The 7788-nt window shown below is 45.3% G+C and overlaps 1 long non-coding RNA gene across 1 annotated transcript in view; it reads right to left on the bottom strand.

Annotated features, from left to right (window-relative positions):
• Nucleotides 1-443: 443 nt before the first annotated feature.
• LOC138749216 (uncharacterized) overlaps nt 444-7788 on the bottom strand; it is a 64345-nt gene continuing 57000 nt past the window's right edge. The window contains exon 4 of the long non-coding RNA XR_011348483.1: nt 444-584. This is a non-coding gene — a long non-coding RNA (uncharacterized lncRNA). The remainder of the gene's footprint in view (nt 585-7788) is intronic.

Here is a 7788-nt window from a genome sequence, read left to right as displayed (position 1 = left end):
ATGTTCTTGTGGAAATGTAAACCATGAAGCAGTGATAATCCAAACAAACAGCACTGATTTGATGGTGTAATAGCGCTGCCCGGCTGGCGGCGCACTGCCCATTAAGTATTCACCATTTAGGTATAGCATTTGTCTCTAATATTACAAATATTAGGAATGTGGGTGATTGCTAGATGCACAGAAACTGTGGACTTTTGTTATACTGGGGGGAAGAAAAGTTGAGTGATTTTAAATAGGTAATTCCTGATGTGGGATTGCATTCTACCAGAGTACTTAAAGAGCCTGGGCAATCTTATGGGATCAATGATTTAAATGGCATTTAGATGAACATGTATTGCTACTTCAAAGATGGTTTGAGGCAATTACATTCCTGCAGTGGGAATACAATTAAGAGATCGAGATGCCATAAAAAGGTCAATTTATTTCAGCAATGTTCCAGTCAGAGAGACCCAGACTGGGCCTTCATAGGTCGAGCGAAAGATGGGGGATGCTGGTCCGACTTGTGCTGGGAAAGTATGACCACGGTCATCATCGTAAGGTGCTGGCTGATCCAGTATAACTTTTTGCACCAGTTATATATAACGCTGCAGAAAATAAACATTGAAACTAGAACTCACTTGCATGAATATATAAACTTTAAAGTCTTTTGTCCTATTTTCAGTCACATATGAAAATATTTAACCATTACTGCATCTGCAGGTTCCTCCCCCTCCACAGAGCCACCTGAAAGATGAACAATAACATGTATAATTGCCCCCCCCACCCTGACTGGGGCAATTCTTACTAAGTAGGGATAAGGAGACCATTTAAAGGCTTATTCATTTGCATACTCTGCCAAGAATGCACCTGCAGAAACCGATTCAGACCTGTAGAATGGCTGTTCAGGTGGCAGCACTGAAAGCCCAGCGCTGGCCATCTAAAGGGGACAGCTTCACGGGAGGCACTTCTGAGTGCACTCTGGCTCCTGTCCCTTCGTGCTGTCAGTGCTGGTGGCGGCGGGTGCAGGACACCCCCACATTGATCCCACTGCCCTGTATCAGTCCCCACACTGTGGGGTGGCCGGCACGGGGAGAATAGTGGGATCAGTGTGGGGACTGATACAGGGCTGTGGAGAAGAGGGTGGGGATCAGTGTGGCGAGAGAGTGGGATCAGTATGGGGGCAAGGGCAGCAGGGAGGGGGACTGTCCGGTTTCTCGCCAGCTGATTGTCATCCCCTTAACAGCTACTTTCAGGCAGCTGCATTTAGGTGCTGGGGGGGACCTCAGTGCTCCGGTGATTATCCTTCCTGGAATGTTCGCCTCACATGGGCTTCCTGCACTTTCAAGTGGCCTCGTGACATCTGCACATGGGCTTCCCCTGCTTTCAAGTGGCCTCGTGACATCTGCACATGGGCTTCCTCTGCTTTCAAGTGGCCTCGTGACATCTGCACATGGGCTTCCTCCGTTTTCAAGTGGCCTCGTGACATCTGCACATGGGCTTCCTGTGTTTTCAAGTGGCCTCCTGACATCTGCTCATGGGCATTAATGTGTGGCTTTACATCGGGGGATTTTAGCCACCTGAAAGTGCCTTAAGAGTGACTCTCCAAAAATGAGTGGCATCAACCAGCTCTTCATCCAGGGTGATATTGTTGCTGCTTTACAAAACTTTATGCAAACAGCTCCTATGAGCAAAGCATGACAAAGGCCCTCCTCTGGCTGAATATTTGCTCTCATCTTCACCAGAGAACAATTACTTTTGCAATTTTAAACCTGTATAGTTTTTGATTGTTTTTTTAATTTAATTTCCTTTTTACCTGTTGCTCGAGTCTACAGGTTCTTGAATTCCAGACACCAGGGGCTTTATTATATGTGCAAAGAAAGAGCAAGTGTTTGTTGTTTAAGAGTCTGTTGGTAGTGGGTAGCAACTGTTCCTGATTTGGTGGGACGAATCTTGTGGCACCTCTACCCCTTTCTTGATGGTGCCAGCAAGGACGAAGCGTGGTGTGGCTCCTTGATGAGAGATGCTACTCTCCGACAGGAAAAGCAATGAAGGTGGAATGGTTTCTTCTGTAGGCAAATTGAAATGGGTCCAGCATTTTGGGGAGGTGTACTTTGAGGAATTCCATCATCAAACACTTGAAGCATTTCATAACGGTGGAGGTCAGTGCCTCAGGGTGGTAGTCATTGAGACCTGTTATTGTCACCCTGTTAGGTACTGGGATGATGGTGGCTATCTTGAACCCTGCGGGACGATGGACTACTGTAGTGAAGGAGAGGCAGAATCCAGTCCAATTTTAGTGTAGATTAACACTGGCAGGAAGCAGGCCATCAGATTCCAATCTAATTGACTTCTGATATTTGACAGTTGTCAACTTGATCCAATGGCAAATGGGCAACATCAAAGCTGATGCATTTCAGTGGAAATGTTAACCTGGCTTTCTTCGTATCATCGTTAAGCAGTTCCCCACTTTCTGGTAATTGGTTGGATCTGTTTAGGTAAAAACACAATGCTGGAAAAACTCAACAGGTCAAACGGTGTCCTTTCTTTTTTCTTTTTTCTTTGGCTTGGCTTCGCGGACGAAGATTTATGGAGGGGGTAAAAAGTCCACGTCAGCTGCAGGCTCGTTTGTGGCTGACAAGTCCGATGCGGGACAGGCAGACACGGTTGCAGGGGAAAATTAGTTGGTTGGGGTTGGGTGTTGGGTTTTTCCTCCTTTGCCTTTTGTCAGTGAGGTGGGCTCTGCGGTCTTCTTCAAAGGAGGTTGCTGCCCGCCAAACTGTGAGGCGCCAAGATGCACGGTTTGAGGCGTTATCAGCCCACTGGCGGTGGTCAATGTGGCAGGCACCAAGAGATTTCTTTAGGCAGTCCTTGTACCTTTTCTTTGGTGCACCTCTGTCACGGTGGCCAGTGGAGAGCTCGCCATATAACACGATCTTGGGAAGGCGATGGTCCTCCATTCTGGAGACGTGACCCATCCAGCGCAGCTGGATCTTCAGCAGCGTGGACTCGATGAAGTCGACCTCTGCCATCTCGAGTACTTCGACGTTAGGGATGAAAGCGCTCCAATGGATGTTGAGGATGGAGCGGAGACAACGCTGGTGGAAGCATTCTAGGAGCCGTAGGTGGTGCCGGTAGAGGACCCATGATTCGGAGCCGAACAGGAGTGTGGGTATGACAATGGCTCTGTATACGCTTATCTTTGTGAGGTTTTTCAGTTGGTTGTTTTTCCAGACTCTTTTGTGTAGTCTTCCAAAGGCGCTATTTGCCTTGGCGAGTCTGTTGTCTATCTCATTGTCGATCCTTGCATCTGATGAAATGGTGCAGCCGAGATAGGTAAACTGGTTGACCGTTTTGAGTTTTGTGTGCCCGATGGAGATGTGGGGGGGCTGGTAGTCATGGTGGGGATACATAATTGACTTTTTGGGCTTGAACCCTTCATCAATGTATTATGTATTTTTACCTTTGTTGTAGAAAGGACACTGCTTGACCTGCTCCAGCATTGTGTATTTTTTAATTTCAACCAATATTACAGATTTTATTGTGTCCCCTGACCCCGTCCGCCGGCAGCTCCAACTTCAAGGAAGGCATTGCATCCCAGAGATATTTGAACAGCATGGCCTGAATGCAGGTCCTTGAGGACAAATGATTGATACTGCATGACATTTCAATTGCTTCCATTGGAGGAGATCAGGTTTTAAGTGCAGTGATCGGCTCCCCATAGATCTAATGTTTTCCAAAAGGATGAACTAGAGGTTTGTTTTCCCCACCCCCCTGCCCTCTTAGATGTGGTTTTTAAAGTTCATATTTATTTCATTCAGCCTGATTGATTACTTTTTTTGATTTGTTATGGCTGATCTTGACTCTATTGTGCAAAGAAAGAGAACAATCCATCTCCAGTGTGGAGCTGTGGGGTTTGAGGTGAGAGCAGGAATGTGGTGGTGTCAATATTTGAACTGCGTTAATCTCTCTGAATGGCGGGATGGGTTCAAGGAGCCAACTGAGTTACTGGTATGTCTGATCCTTGATTTTAATGGAGCCTATTGGAAACTACCTCCTTTTTTGTTATAATGTGAAGGTGTTCTTGTGATCATTCAGAGATCTACATGAGCACTTGGCCTCTTTAATGAGTGTTTGAAACTTAAACCCTCAAAGACTCCAGATATTTGTCTTTTAATCACCCACTCTGTCCTGCGTGACTCGTCTCCGCACACCTGACACCCTCCCCCCCTTGCTTTGCTTGCTGCTTTCTCCTTTTTGTTTGGCATCAGCCAGATCTCTGCCTCTGTCCACCATTTTTCATCCCTATCTGGTGGTCCAGTCCCGTCTGGGACCCTTGCCTCACTTATCCCCTTTGTTTTGCTTTTGTACCAACTTTCCTCGGCCTTGATCCATGGTTTTGGCTCGAATCGTCGGCAATTCTCTTCCACTAATGCTGTTTGATCTGCTGAATCCCTCTGGCAAATGGAGTTCTACCAGACTCCAGCATCTGGACTCTCTTGTGCGGCTTCAGACAATGTGGTGTGTCTGAATTTAGCTCCTTCCGCAACTTAGTTTGTTGTCTGTGATGAAGCTGGGGTTTTGAACGAATCGTGGAATCTTTTCCACGTAGGAAGAGGAACTTTAGTCCAGCCAGTCCACACTGGAACAATCCTGCCAGTCCCATTCTTTCTCTCAGTGCTGGAAATGATTTCCCTCAAGTGCTATCCAATTTCATTTTACAAGCCCTAACTGACTCCATTTGTACTACTTACCAGCTGCAAGTTCTAAACTCTAAGTACTCTCAACAGAAGAAAAGTTTTCCCTAACATTTCTCTTGTATTTTTATCAGTCACTTTGCAAATCAGCCGATGGGAACAGATTTTTTTTCCAGTAACTGTCTAAATCCATTACAATCTTGTACACCTCTGAAAGAACTCCTTTCGACTTGCTTTGTTCTCTGGTAAACAACCCTAGCCTCTCCAGTCTAATCTTATAGCTGACATCCTTCGACAATGAGAATAAAGAATTAAAATATGTGGAATGGCAATAATAGGATATAAGATATAAAATTCAAGATTCTTTGTCGTATGATTAAAAACAATGATATTACACAATTTCCTTTTATCTACTGTAAGGCAGGCAAAGGTCAGCACATATTACCTAGAGCCCCTTATAGTCAAGGAAAGGGAAGCATCTCCCCACACACCCTGAGTGTCCATGAATTTGCCTCCAGTGTTCCTGCAGCCACACAGCTTTCAGCCCATGCCAGCAGCAACCTGAGCTCCAGATCCAAACCTCGACACGATGAGGAAGCCTTTAGCATTCAAGGTGCCCCCTCGCATCTTGGCACCGATAACTGGCACCCCTTCAGCCAGTCTCCAGCAATCCATAGCCTGGTGCACTTCCCTTGACCAGACACCCGCAGCCTGCCTGGGTTCCTCACCTCGACTCACCAACAGCCTGCCACCGATGTGTTCTTCAGTTGCAGAGCCCCTCCACTGGTCGCTCTCCTCTGCTTTTCCTTCTCAAACGGGGTGTGTTCTCCCTGTTTTTTCTATTGCCCTGTACCAGTCCTCTGCCTCCCTGGACCTGCGATTCCTCATGGCTGCTGACCACAGGCATCGCCAACTTGGGCTCAGATTCTGGGTTGCAGGATTTTAAAAATGAACTGTGGTCAGCTCCTTTAAACAGGTTGTTTAAAGCCGCCGGCAGTCGAACTGGGTGGGGGGCGGACCCCATGGGTCCGTGCTCTCCGTGGATCCAACCAGATGCAGTGCTGCTGTTTCAACAGATTCAACAGTGCCACCATTTATTTTTAAACCTGCATCCTTATTCCAGAAAGGAAACAGCCTTGAAAATGACTTGAAAATTATTTTTAAAAATGAGTTAACTAATCATTTGCATTAAAGATTGTCATCCCAAGGAACAATTACACAAGCTTCACATAACCTCATAACCAACAGTGCTCCAATGGTTTCTGTAGCTAAACGTCATTGACAAAAGCTTTGTGATGCCAAGGATCTAAATTTTTATTTTGCTTGACAAATGTGCCTCAAAGCCAGATTGCAAGAACTATTATTTGGCAAAACAAAGCAAGAGATTTCAAAATTAATTAGTTTGTTTTAAAATCTTGAGTAATCTTTCCACCTCTGTATAATCAAACCCAGAAAGGTCTTCTATAACGTTATCGTGGTTAAAAAGGAAGGCTTTCCTTTATTAGCTAAGGTTTCGAATAAAAGCGGTTATGTCTCAATTATATACAATAAAACTCAAATCCATGATTGTTCAGAATTTGATAGTTCGGCATCTGGTTCATGGGGTCCAAACTACTGTATTGTCTTTAAGCGCACCAGGGCCACGGATCCATCTGCTTAGCTTAAAATGACCAGAACTGGATGTCCACTGTCATTTTGACTCCTCAGGGCCCAGCTTTCCACTCTTAGTTTTGATTGGCCAGGAACCTGTTTTCCACACTATTTAAAAATACTTGAGCATTATTTCCTGCACTTGCTTTAAACTTAGGCTCACGGTGGTTGCGGGGGGGCGGGGGGTGTGGGGGGAGATTTCTGTGTGACATCTTTTATTTAAAAAAAAAAAATTGTTAATAGATGTAGCATCAAATCAGGAGAATCTGGCAGTCTACCAGCACTCGAGTCCTGAGGGTGTTGGGTTGTCGGAGCTTTTTGAACAAGATGTATTAGACCATGGCTTGGCTATTGTGTGTAATTCTGATGACTACTTATGTGGTCAGGACATGAACCTGCTTGGCTATGAGGAACGTTTAAATTGACTGAGGTTGTTTTCTTTGCAATAGTGAAGGAAGAGGGACACTTGAGTAAGGTACACAAAATGATGAAGAACTTGTCTGGATTTTGTCTTCTGGGAAGTCTCAAAACTCGATGTAGATTGAAAATAACTGGTTGAAGGATTAAAAGGAGATGAGAAAATGTTTCTTTTCATCCAGCATGTGCTTGGGATCTTGAACTTGCTGCCTGCAGAGATGGTGGAAGCCTAAACCATATTGAAAAATGTACCATCATTTCAGATCTGTAATTGTCAGGGCCATGGTTTTCTTGCTGGAAGGTAGGAATCGGCTGAGTGAGCTTTCCTTCAACAAATGTGAAACAAAGGGGCTGCTTGGCTTCCTTTGCAGTTGTTAATTTTCTGATTTCTCAACCAATCTAGTTGATGTAATTATTTAGGATGTATTGCAGTAAAACCCCTGTTATCTGGAATTCAAGCCATCAGCAAAAAGAATTATGGAAAATAAATGGGTTAAAAAAAAATAGAAGTTTAAATTGGTATGCCTCGCCAGTAGTTTGCCAATCATGCAACATGTGATCTCAAGAAACCAGAAAATTCACTTATCTGGCATTTATCAATCTCCATAGGTGCCAGATACCAGGGGTCTTTACTGTATTAATGTTCTTGGTGTGATGCACCAGCCTTTCAGCATGTTACTGATGTCCTGTTCAATTAACAGGCCTGAATGTAGAAATAAACCATTGTGGCGGCTGCTACACACAGAAAACACCACTAGATTTGGTGGGGTTTCCAGTAGAACTGTTTATTTGAATTTTGCACGTGCCCCTTTAAGGCCAACGGGAGTTTCCACCCCTTGCTGCGGTGACATCATCAAGTGGCCCGCTGTACGAGCAGTGGCCTAAGCCACGAGGAAGTGAGTAAGCCCTGATGCCACCATCATCTGCAGCTGTCCTGCCAGCGCAGCGGTACAAATGGGGCCAGTTCGCTCACAGATGTGCGCTGCCACACAATGCCCCAGAACCGGCTTGCACGTCCCGCCACTTGGGTTATGCCATCTGCACAAGC

Source organism: Narcine bancroftii, chromosome 14 (assembly GCF_036971445.1).
Source record: "Narcine bancroftii isolate sNarBan1 chromosome 14, sNarBan1.hap1, whole genome shotgun sequence".
Lineage (NCBI taxonomy): Eukaryota > Metazoa > Chordata > Chondrichthyes > Torpediniformes > Narcinidae > Narcine > Narcine bancroftii.
Note: the sequence above shows the minus strand (reverse complement) of the source record. Positions and strands in the feature narration are given on the sequence as shown.